A 12,450-nucleotide genomic window follows, 5' to 3' on the forward strand; every position below is an offset into this window, starting at 1 on the left:
AGCATAGTGGGATGACTTCATGATAATCAGGGTAAGCCAACACCTGCCATATGGTCATGTCTGTCTTTATAGCCTAGGGAGAGAGGAGAGGGCTTACCATACACCTGGTGACATGCTGATTGGTTGAGAAAAGAGGAGTCTTTCAATATACTAGCTGGTTGGTTGGGATATATATTGCCCTTATAGGGGTGGGGTGAGGAGGGAGCCATAAACCTTTCCTAGTAGGTGGTAGGGAGGAGTAGTCCAGGTTGCTCAAGGAGGGAGGTGGCATTACAAGGAGACTGGTGGGGAGATGGTAAGGGTCTGGTAATTCTTGTCTTGGCCAGAGGCTTTGAGTTCTATTTCCTTGAAGGGGCCCTGTAGTCCCACATTGCCTTCTGATTCTTGAATTTTCTCCTCGCTTTTCCTTTTGGTTTTACCACATGTGTATGAAATCATAAAGAATATACCATTTAATCTAGCTTGAATTTTATATAAAAAGAATAGAACTGGATGTGTCCTTTTGTATCTGTCTTCTTTCAAAATTGAGTTGAATAAATGCCTATGTGTATATATGTACATTGAGATAAAAGAAAATTTTTGCGTGGAAGATAATTGTAAAAATTATGGTTAATCTGAAACAAATAATATATAAATCATATATCTCTTTAATTATATTTTCCTGATTTTTTTACCCTTTTTAGCAAGTCCTTTCTTGGCAACATTTGCTTATAAACTTCCTTACAGTTACAGTCTGTTTACATTGTAGCATAGCTTCTACACTGGTCACTGCCAATTTATTTCATTCTTTTGTTCACTGAAGAATTATTAATGAGAACATAAATTCAGTGTTAGCATTATTAGCCAGTATACTGAATATATACTGGCATAAAGTTAACAGTTTTGAGAATTTTTGTTCAAATTTGATGTAAGCATAATGTAACTTGCTCTTCCATTCTTTCCTATTACGTTGTACCTATTGATTCACAAATTTTTCATTGCTGTCCACTGACAACAGAACAGAACATTGTCATCACTTTTTAAATCCCCTTTTTTCTTTAACACTGCATAGGATGATCTCACTTGTTCCCATGCTGGAAGAGTATATTCCGTGTGAAAGAATCAAATTCTTCAAGGAATGAAATCCATTTCAAAAGATACTCATGGCAATTGCCATAATCATTATCCACTTGAAGTGAGAATTTCTTTCCCCTTTGTAGGTAATGGTATCCCTTTGTGAAAAGCCTTGACACTAAAAGGGATGAATTTTTCATCAATTATTTAACATATTCAACAAGTTCCTTTAAGCAATAGAGTACTTCAGTAACCCTGCTCTTCTTTCACTTTGTAAAATCCTTTTGCAAACGAGAGAGTAAAAACTCTAAGCAAGAGTAAGTAGGCTGCCCTCAACGGATAAAAATAAAAGAATTTGGGGTTTTTTCTTCATAATTAAAGTACGAATTCAGTGTTTAAAGAAAACCCTGAAGAAACTTCAACTGTACTTGTTAAAGAGAGCCAATAGGTTTTTGAATGAGAAAGAAATGAATAATGTTGGATGCTAATAAAATGACTAAAATCACATAATCATTACGTTCAAATTGTATAAATGGTGAAATAAGAGACCCATTTTATGACAGTTATTTCAATGTCAATAGAAAGGACATCAGATACTTTTTGAGTAGAATTATGCAGAACATGAGAAGTACAGCCAACACTTTCCTTGAGAATATTCATGTTCTGCTTCAACTTTGAATAAACTTTGTTTCTACCTATAAATAAGTATCCACCAAAACTTGTATCATCTCTACCAAAACTTGTATTATCTCTACAAAAGCCAGTGCATTTTTCTCATTCACTGTGAACTTAGAGTCTTTTTTAGGAGTTAGTTCCCATCGTAGCTCAGTGGAAACATATCTGACCAGTATCCATGAGGACACAGGTTCAATCCCTTGTCTTGCTCAGTGGATCCGCCATTGCTGTGAGCTGTTGTGTAGGTGGCAGACCTGGCTTGGATCCCATCCACATTGCTGTGGCTGTGGTGTAGACCAGCAGCTACAGCTCTGATTCAACCCCTAGCCTGGGAACCTCCATATGCCATAGGTATGGCTCTAAAAAGACCAAAAAAAAAAAAGTCTTTTTAAAAAAATTCTCTTTCTGAAAGCTCATCTGGAAGGGATTCTATTCACAATAGCACACCTTTTTCATAAGAAACCTATTGCACAAGCCACAGAAAAATTATTCCTGCAGTGTCGTCACATGCATCTGTGGCTGTGCTCTGAAAAGGTTTAGATATTTGAGCATGGGTGATTTAGATTTACCATTTCGATCGTTGATAATCTCTGTAATAGCAAATGGAGCCATTACATTTCTTATGATTTCACCCTGTCGTTCCAAAATTTGCTTGCAATTTTGGAATCAGAAAATACTCTTGGTGGTAGTACATTCAGTTATTTGAGCTGAAAGCCTGATATCTTTCCTATTTAGTATAGAAGGCCATTACAACTTCAACTATGACTATTTTATCTTCTTTGCATGAATTTCTCTTAATCAAAAAAGAGGGTCTTTTGGAGTTCCCATTGTGGCTCAGCAGAAACAAATCTGACTAGCATCCATGAGGATGCAGGTTTGATCTCTGGCCTTGCTCAGTGGGTTAAGGATCCGACATTGCCATGAGCTATTGTGTAAGTGGCAGACATGGCTCGGATCCCCCATTGCTGTGGCTGTAGTGTAGACCAGCAGCTACAGCTCTGATTTGACCCCTAGTCTGGGAACCTCCATATGCTGCGGGTGCGGCGCTAAAAAGACCAAAGGAAAAAAAAAAGTTTTTTGTTTATTTGTTTTACTGTCTTTGGCACTGGTTGAGGAAATCATACCTCTCTCATGCTGAGCTGTAGTATTTGCTGGTTTATAACCGACTTTCCACCACTTTCTATATTGAATGAACAATTGCATGCTGCACAAAAATCTTTGAAAGGACTTGTTTCTCATTGAATAAAGGTGCACTGTTCATAAAATCGGTCACAATATTTACACTTGTGTCTGGGCATTTCGAGATTCAAATATGCACAAAAACACATGAAAGCAACCATTGTAAGAACTGGAAAGACTGAATTTGAAAATCTCAAGGCCATGTCAGTCCGTGTGTCTGTTGCTCACAAGGAAACAAGGGTTGAATGGTTGAAAGGGCTGTGAACTTAGGAACTAGGAATAAATTGAACTCGGTGTTTGATGCGAAAATGTGAGCTTCTGGGGAGTTCCCTGGTGACCTAGTGGTTAGGATTCAGTACTTTCGCCACTGTGGCCTAGATTCAATCCCTGGTCTGGGAACTGAGATCCCACATCAAGCTGCTACACACCTGACAAAGTCAATATAGAATGCAGGACAAAATCACATAGAGGACGTGTTCTGTGTGTTTAGGACGCCTGGCAAATCCCGATGAAGTCCATGCCTGAGGCAGGGTCTTCTAGCACTGAACTTTCCCAGCTGTGTTCAGGAGGCATCTGAGAGTTCTGTGGGTGTCAGGGCCCACTGTCCTCAGAGGGGAGGAAGGGACTTGGAGTTCTCACTATACCCAGAGTGCTCTGCCTTCCTTATATTCATGGATTGGATTTCGAGGGAAAGCTTCAGCTGGTATAAGCGACCTCATGTCAAAAATTGTCATGACCACTGTCTGGCAGTTAGATCCAGCATGTATCATGGAGTACTGGCCTTCAGAGATGGTATTCAAAGTTGCCTTCAATACCCTGCTCTGTACGTGGAGAGAAACTTTGAGTTACCAGAGAGCTACCAGCTGCCTAACACAAACAGTGATTACAGCAAGTAAGTGTCTGGGTATTGGTGGGGAGGGTAAGCTCAACCTTGGGCAAAATCTATGAAGAGCAGAGTCCCAAAAGGGACCCAAAATAAGAGATATGAGGTTGAAAAATCAGGGTGTTTAACTTTATCTATAAGCCACAAATACACAGGCATATGCAAAGGCTCAGATACATGCTTAGAAAAGCGTAAAGAAACATAGGAAAAGTTTCTATGATTTGGTGGATATCTCAGTGAGTACTTTCCCCTTTGAACCCCTTCTCTGGATTTCTTCAGCTTTTAATTTTAATAAGCTGTATAATTTTGGTTTCCAACTATGTTTTCAGGAGAGAAGATGGCATACTATAGTGTGTAGGATGCTATACATACAACCCTTGATTTTATTTAAATGTATGGCCTTAAATGACCTCTACTAATGCAGCCAAATCTATTCTGTAGCCTGGGCCCTTCTGATAGCCAGACCCCTGTTTTCTACTGCCCACTGGACATCTCCACCTGGACCGCCCGCAGAACCTTCAGTGGCCCACACTGACCTCAACCATCACACCCTTCCTCTCCTCTAACTCAAATCACCTCCAACTCCCCCTCTTCTTCCCAGTTTCCTCTATTCGCAATGTCACCTAAGAGGATAGCTTCAGTTTAGTGAGCCAAAATTCTCATTATAGACACCCCCTCCATACACAATTTCAACATTGACTGACTACCCCAAACTCTTAAATCTGTCTCCTCCTCACCATCCTCTCACATAGCTCAAATGAAGTGCCCTGTTATTTCCTTTTGCTTTGTTTGTTACGTGTTTTTCCTCAGTATATCAGTCAGTGTTTGACTAGAGAAGTAGGAACAGTGCAGAGAGATGCTGTATACCCTTTACCCAGTTCTCCTCAAGAGCAGCATCTTGCAAACCCACAGTAATACAACCAAGATACAGTCAAGGGACTGACCATTTTCATCACCACAAAGATCCCTTATGCTATTCCTTTTTGTTTGTTTGTTTTTCTTTTTTTTCTTTTTTTTTTTTTTTTTTTTTGGTGGGCTCTTGGTATGTGGTAGTTCCCAGGCCAGGGATATCGAACCTGTGCCACAGCAGTGACCCAAGTCACTGCAGTGACGATGCCAGATCTTTAACCTGATGGGCCACCAGGGAACTCTTACGTTGTTCCTTTGAGAGCCACGACCACCCCCTCCCACCCACATTCCCTTCTCAATACATGACCACTATTAATATGTTTTTCACCTCTACAACTTTATCATCTTAAAATTTATAGAAATAGAATCATACTCAGCATAATTCTTTGCATATTCATTTGGGTTGGTGTACCTATCAGTAGTTAATTCCCCTTTATTGTTGGGTAGTGTTCTGTAGAATGAACATACCACAGTTGGCTTAAACTTTTATTCATTGACGGGTGTCTAGATTTTTTCCAGTTTTTGATGATTATGAATAAAATTCCTATAAATAATTATGTATGCTTTTTGTGTGAATATACATTTCCGTTTCTCAGGAATAAATGTTCAAGAGTATAATTGCTAGATTGTATGGTAGTTGTATATTTAGTCTTACAATAACCTGCCAAACTCTTCCCGAAAGCAGCTGTACCATTTATATTTCCACTAGCAATACATGAGTGATCCAGTTTCCCTGTATCCTCACCAGCATTTTGTCACTATATTTTATTTTAGTTATTCTAATAGGTGTGTAATAATAGCTAATTATGGTTTTAATTTTAATTTCTCTTATGGATAATGATTTTTGAACATCTTTCCATGTACTTATTTGGCATACGTACCTTCTCTTCGTTGAGATGGCTGTTCATGACTTTGGTCCATTTTTTTTTTTTAACTTTTAAAGCATTTTTGTTAAAGTATAATTGATTTACAATGTTGTACTGATTTCTGCTGTGCAGCAAAGTGACTCAGTCATACATTTTATATATATATATATATATATATAATGTATGTATATGTACACATTCTTTTTTAATATTATTTCTGTCATGGGTTATCCCAGGAGATTGGATATAGTTCCCTGTACTATACAGTAGGACCTTATTGTTTATTCATTCTAAATCTTGGCCCATTTTCTTATTGGGTTGTTTTTCTATTGCTGAGTTTTAAGAGTTTTCATATGTTCTAGATATTAGTTTGCAAATATTTTCTTATAATATGTTGATTGTGTTTTTAGCTTCTTGACAGGGTGTTTTGCAGAACAAAAGGTTATAATTTTGGTATGAGCCATTTTATGAATTTTTCCTTTTATGGATCGTGCTTTATGGGTTAAGTCTAAAAATTCTTGGTCCAACCCTAGATCTTAAAATGTTCCTTTTTGTTCTAAATGCTATGTAGTTTTAAGTTTCACATTTAAGTCCATGATCTATTTTGAGCTAATTTTTGTGTATAATGTTAGGCTTAAGTCAATGTTAATTTTTTTTTTTTTTGCCTATGAGTTTCCAATTGTTCCAGCTCCATTTGTTGTAAAGGCTGTGTTTTCTACATTGAATTACTTTTGCAGGTGACAAAAATAAGTTGGGCACACTTACGTGGGTCTATTTCTTGGTTATATATTTTTGTCCATTTATTTATTGGTCTCTCGTTCTGCCAATACCATGCAACCTTGATTACTGTGGCTATATAATGTCTTCAAGTCTGATAAACAGATTGTTCACATGTTCTTCTTTTTCGAAATTGTTTTACCTACCTTAGTTCCTTTACCTTTCCATGTAACGTTCTTTTACAATAACCTGGTTCAATTTTTATAGGAATTACAGTAAATCTATATATCAGTTGGGGGAGAATTGACATCTTTCCTATGTTAAGTCTTCCAACTTATGAACACTGTGTGTCTCTCCATTTATTTAGATCTTCCTTGATTTCTTTCAGAATTTCAGCCACAGTAGTTTTAAACATTCATGTCCTGTACATGTTTTGTTGAAAGTATATCTAAGTATCTAATTTTTAAGTGATTGTAAATGGCATTAAATTTTTTATATGGGTGTCCACATGTTCATTGCTGGTGTATAGAAATGCAATTGTTTTGTATATATTTGCCTTGTGTCCTGTGACCTTGCTGAGCATACTTCTTAGCCCAAGGGGATATTTTACTTTTTTTTGAAGAGTCCCTAGAATTTTATATGTAGACAATCATGTCATCGACAAACAGGGATGGTTTTATTTCTCCTTTCTGGTCTGTATGCCTTTTATTGCCCTTTCTTTCCTTAACCTCACTGACTAGGATTTTTAGCACTACAGTGAACAAGAATTGAAAGCAGCCATCCCTGCCTTGTTCTCAGTGTTAGGGAAAAATCAGTCTTTCACTATTCAGTATAATGTTAGCTATAGTTTGTTTTTGTTTTGTTTTATTTATGTTTTTGTTTTTTTGTTGTTTTTGTTTTTTATCACTTATATTTTTTTTTCTACTGTACAGCATGGTGACTCAGTTACATGTACACGTACACATTCTTTTTTCTCACATTGTGTTCCATCATAAGTGACTAGACAGAGTTCCCAGTGCTACCAGCAGGATCCTATTGCTAATCCATCCCAAAGGCTACATTCTGCATCTATTTAACCCAAGCTCCCAGTCCCCTCCCACTCCCTACCCTACCCTCTTGGCAACCACAAGTCTATTCTCCAAGTCCATGATTTTCTTTTCTTTGGAAAGGTTCCTTTGTGCCCTATATTAGATTCCAGATATAAGTGCTATCATATGGTATTTGTCTTTCTCTTTCTGACTTATTTCACTCAGGATGAGAGTCTCTCATTCCATCCATGTTGCTGCAAATGGCATTATTTCATTCTTTTTATGGCTGAGTACTGTTCCATTGTGTATATGTACCACATCCTCCTGATCCAATCATCTATCAGTGGACATTTAGGTTGTTTCCATGTCTGGCTATTGTGAATAGTGCTACAATGAACATACAGGTGCATGTGTCTTTTTCAAGGAAAATTTTGTCCGGATATATGCCCAAGAATGGAACGGCTGGATGATATGGTAGTTCTATGTATAGATTTCTAAGGTACCTCCATGCTGTTCTCCATAGTGGTTGTACCAGCTTACATTCCCACCAACAGTGCAGGAGAGTTCCCGTTTCTCCACACCCCCTCCAGCATTCGTTATTTGTGGACTTATGAATGATGGCCATTCTGACTGGTGTGAGGTGGTATATCTCATGGTAGTTTTGATTTGCATTTCTCTAATAATCAGGGATGTTGAGCATTGTTTCAAGTGTATAACTTCCTTGGAGAATGGTCTATTCAGGTCTTTTGCCCATTTTTCACTTGGGTTGTTGGTGTTTTTGTTTTTTTGTTTTTGAGGATGATTTTTATCAACTTGAAGAAGCTACAAAAAGCTCCCACTTTTCTGACTGTTTATATCATGATGGGTGTTGAATTTTGTCAAATGCTTTTCCTCTATCAGTTTATGTGATCATATGATTTTTCTTCTTTCACCTGTTAATATGGTGGATTACACTGATTGATTTCAAATGTTTGATTAGTCATGTGGCCCTGCAACCCTGCTTTTATGATCTTTCAACTGATTGAATCAGGCCCACTTAGATTATCCAGGATAATTTCTCTTACTTAATCAATTAATCATGGGTTTTATAACATCTGCGAAGTTCTGTATAGATAAGGGTTCTCCAGAGAAGCAGAACCACTAGGAAATTTTACATGTATATGGAGGAGGAAAAAGGGAAGGGAGAGGAAGAGTGTTTAAGGAATGGCTCTTATGATTATGGATGCTGGCAAGTTTAAAATATTTAAGGTGAGCCAACAGCTGGATACCAAGGAAAGAGCTGATGTTTCAGTTCTAGTTCAAAAGCCATCTGCTGGCAGAATTCCCTCTTGCTCAGAGGAAGTCATTTTTTTTGTTCTGCTCAGGCCTCCAACTGCTTGGATGAGGCCCACACACATTGTGAGTGCAATATGCTTTGCTTGAAGTCCCTTGATTTAAATGTTACTCTTACACAAAAATATCCTTACAGAAGCACCTAGGATAATGTTTGGCCATGTATCTGGACACCATGGCCCAGCCAAGTTGACACACAAAATTAAAACCATAAAATCAGTCTCCATCAGTACCTTCATAGCAGCACCTACATTAAGTGTTTGATTTTTTTAAAAAAAGTGACTTTAGCCTAGCCAAGTTAATTTTCTGTTCAACCCTTTTAGAAAACAGGGGTACATAAATTAAAATAACTCTATGATAAATGACAAAATAAAATGTCTGTGAAAATGTGAAGGTGTTCACATAATTATTGGCATTCTTAGAGTGAACTTTTAGCAATATTTATAAAAATTTTAAATACAACATTTTCTACTTTAATACAGTTTCCACTGTGCTATGTCTTTATAAAAACATGCACATTTTCCAGAGAATTCACATTCAAAAAATGCTTCTGTTCTATTGATCATAGCAAAAAGTGAGAAATAACTATGTGTCCATCAGTGGAAGATTGGTTAAATTATGGCACACATACACAGCCCTTCTAGGTTGTAGTTACAGAAATGAAAGTAGATATATATGTCCTTCTATAGAAAGAGCCTTCATTTTATTAGTTGATTACTTATTAATTAACAAAGGCAAGTGGGAGAAGAATATACACATCACTGATGTATGTTTAAAAAACACACAACAGCTGTTTATTAAACACATATGTGAAAAAGCATAGAATCAGCTATAACACACCAGATTGTTAATTGTGGTTAATTCTGAAAAGGGGCTGAATATTCGAGGGACATTGTAAAGAGTTGTGGTTTGTCTGTCTTTTAGATTTTTTTTTTTGCAAGAATGCTCTTTGTACTGTTACCTTTGTAGTTGAAATATTTAAATAAGACTAACAACAGAAATAGTAGCTGTGTATCAGTAAGATAAAGTTTCTCCTAATCTGAAATTTGAATGGCTTAATACAACAAACAGGTATTCATTCTGCACATAAAGTAGATGGGGTTGGAAGGGGCTCACTGCTGTCATTTGAGGTCGGGATCCAGGCTGCTTCCATCTTTTTGTAGTTCCACCATCTCAAGCTAGGCCCTCTATTCTTGTGGCCAAATAGATGAAGAAGCATACAGGTGTCAAAATGGTTCTAAACTGTCTAGCCTGGAACAGCAAAATATTACTTTGCTTCTATTTCAGTGACAAGGGCTAGTCACTTGATCTTTTCTAGCTGTGAGTTCCCTTGGCAATATAGTATTTCTAGGAATCTGGGAAGTAGAGGAAGCCAAGATACAGATGAACATTTGCAGTCTCCCCTACAAACTATTAAAATAACATGTGCTTAATAAAGAGCAATTATTACACAATTTATTGTGACAAGAGCCATCTTTATTTCTTAGAGAATTTTCTGAGAAGTGCAAATTCATCTTGCAATTAACCAGCCTTTTCAAGACCCTAAGATGTAATGGATGCTTTCCAATATAGGATTACATCTCATTTTCAAAAGGAGCCTGAAAACATCTGTAGGAAAGGCTCATGCTTCTTCACTCAGTAGCACCTTTCTGCACTGCCCTTTGCAATAACCTCTATCATCTCAGTAGGCTGAGAATTTTCTCCTTCCTTTTGGTGCATGGTCAATATCTTAACTGCGGAGTCCCTGCTACACACCACTTGACTGAAAATCCCTAAAAATCTGTACAGGTGCCCTTAGGCACCCTGAAAACCAGCATTTTTTCCTAGGGAAGGTACACACATGAGAGGTATTGGAAGGATGGTCAATTCTTTTTATTTCCTTTTAAATCAAAGCTAGTGTGAGTGCCAAGGAACCATTTTCTACCTTCTAAAAGAACTCTAGAATTTTTAGGAATTCAGCTTCTCTAAATGTTTGTTTATACAGTGATTTCCATGATGTTTCCTTATCTGCTATTTATGGATGAGGCTTTCATTTTGACCACATGTTTATTCTCACTTATAGATATGTGTGTTCAGTTTCAAACAAGACACTCTCTTAAAATCCTAATGCAAATATTAGGGCAATTTCAAAAACCCCTTCCTAACTTCAGAGTTACATCCCCGAACCAGCAGGTTCTGTGGCAAATCACATTCTACTAAGCAGCCTATTTGGAAATCGCCTTGAGTGTGATGAAGATGCTGATGGAGGATGACCACATGTCTCAAATTCACTGTCCATTATGAACTTGACATAGAAGAGGCTGTTGCTATCAGAGGGATCCCATGATGAGAGTCAGTCAGGAGATGACTATAGGGAGTTGGAATATTCCATCAGGGGGTGGGCAGGTGATTCTGGACAGTCTGTTCCACTGGAAGCAAGGCTTAGCCTCCAGAGGAATTAAGAGACAAAAGGTCTGCCTCAGCCTGGGAGGATTGGAATAATATGGGCAACAATCTCTGATCAGGCGTCTAGTCCTCAGTTTCCACATACAAGTCTGCCATGTCAACTTCATATTACCAAGCTCTGCGAGCCTTGGTTTCTTCATCTGTGAAGTGGGATTGATAAACCCTGTCTTGCAGGACTGCTGTAATCCATGTGCTGAATGTAAAACAACTAACACACCACTTGGAGTGCATCGGGTCTTCAATGATTGTCAGTGACTACTATTATCTTGACCCCAACAGCTACTACCCTCTATCTGGGATTTATTTTTCCAGAAGATGTGAGAGAATATGAAGAGCTCTAGGACATGGTATGCCAAATCAGTTTAAAATGCTGATTAGCCAGAAAACTTAAGTCAATTTTCCCTCTTAGAGCATATATTATTTGTGTTTTGGAGTTTTGTTAAAAATGAATGCAATTCAAAGCTCCTAGAATTTGTATAAAGGTGAACTCCTTCCATCCCACTCCACTGATTTTTTACCCAAACCACCCCTAGTTTCATTTGTTTTGCTCCCACCAAAAATCGAGATCCCATGTAGTGTTTGATGAATTACATTTGAAGTATACTCATTAAAATGTCCTTTGAATGGAGTGGGTTCTGGCTCTTCAAGAGCAATGCCAATAGTGCCAAACCTGTAACTGCTGGCACCTTAAAGGAATGTTGCTCTCTTTCAGAGAAACTCTTTGGCAATGATGTGCATAAAACAACTAATTTGGGCATCGTGTTCGACTGCACTGTGAAAAGAGCAAAGGACAATTTCTATTCCTGCCACAGATGCATATTTCTCAGGTTTACCATGATCCCAAAGTAGAGCTTAGTGCAGTTTTGCATCTCAGGTCATTGACTTCCAACTCCAAGTTATTCTGGAGGGTCTGATCCCTGCTCCCTCTCCCATGCCTCATCTTTCGACCCCTCAGCTTTACTTAAGATTACCTCCCACTGAAGGCGTTCCAGTTTCCCAAGCCCCAGTATGCCTTGTCTCAGGGCATCTACACTTGGCTGCTGTCATATGGATCCTCAATCCTCTCACTTATTTTTACTTGTCCTTCAGGTCTTAGAGGATTCCCACCATCATCTTTATATAACTGCTGCTCCTATACAGATGCTAAAATACTGTGAATAAGGGTTGGGTCTTGTTTATCCTAATGTCCCCAGCACTAGTGTGATGTCTTCCAAAGAGTGGCTACCCAATTAATGTTTGGAGAATGTTTGTCTAATTAATGTTCCTTTTATATTCTTGAATGAGCTAAGCAAATACAAATATATATAGTTTGCAATTTTATAAAACAGACTAACAAGGACAAGAGAAGCCAAGAATTGACCAT

At 37.9% G+C, this 12,450-nt stretch overlaps 1 protein-coding gene across 3 annotated transcripts in view; it reads left to right on the forward strand.

Annotated features, from left to right (window-relative positions):
* The window catches only part of PRRG1 (proline rich and Gla domain 1), an 880,589-nt gene that overhangs the window by 273,442 nt on the left and 594,697 nt on the right, over window positions 1-12,450 (forward strand). The window lies entirely within an intron of this gene.

Source organism: Sus scrofa, chromosome X, assembly GCF_054392235.1.
Source record: "Sus scrofa isolate SSC_HxYL_T2T_F1_AM1 chromosome X, Sscrofa_HxYL_maternal_Yorkshire_Landrace_v2.0, whole genome shotgun sequence".
Taxonomy (NCBI): domain Eukaryota; kingdom Metazoa; phylum Chordata; class Mammalia; order Artiodactyla; family Suidae; genus Sus; species Sus scrofa.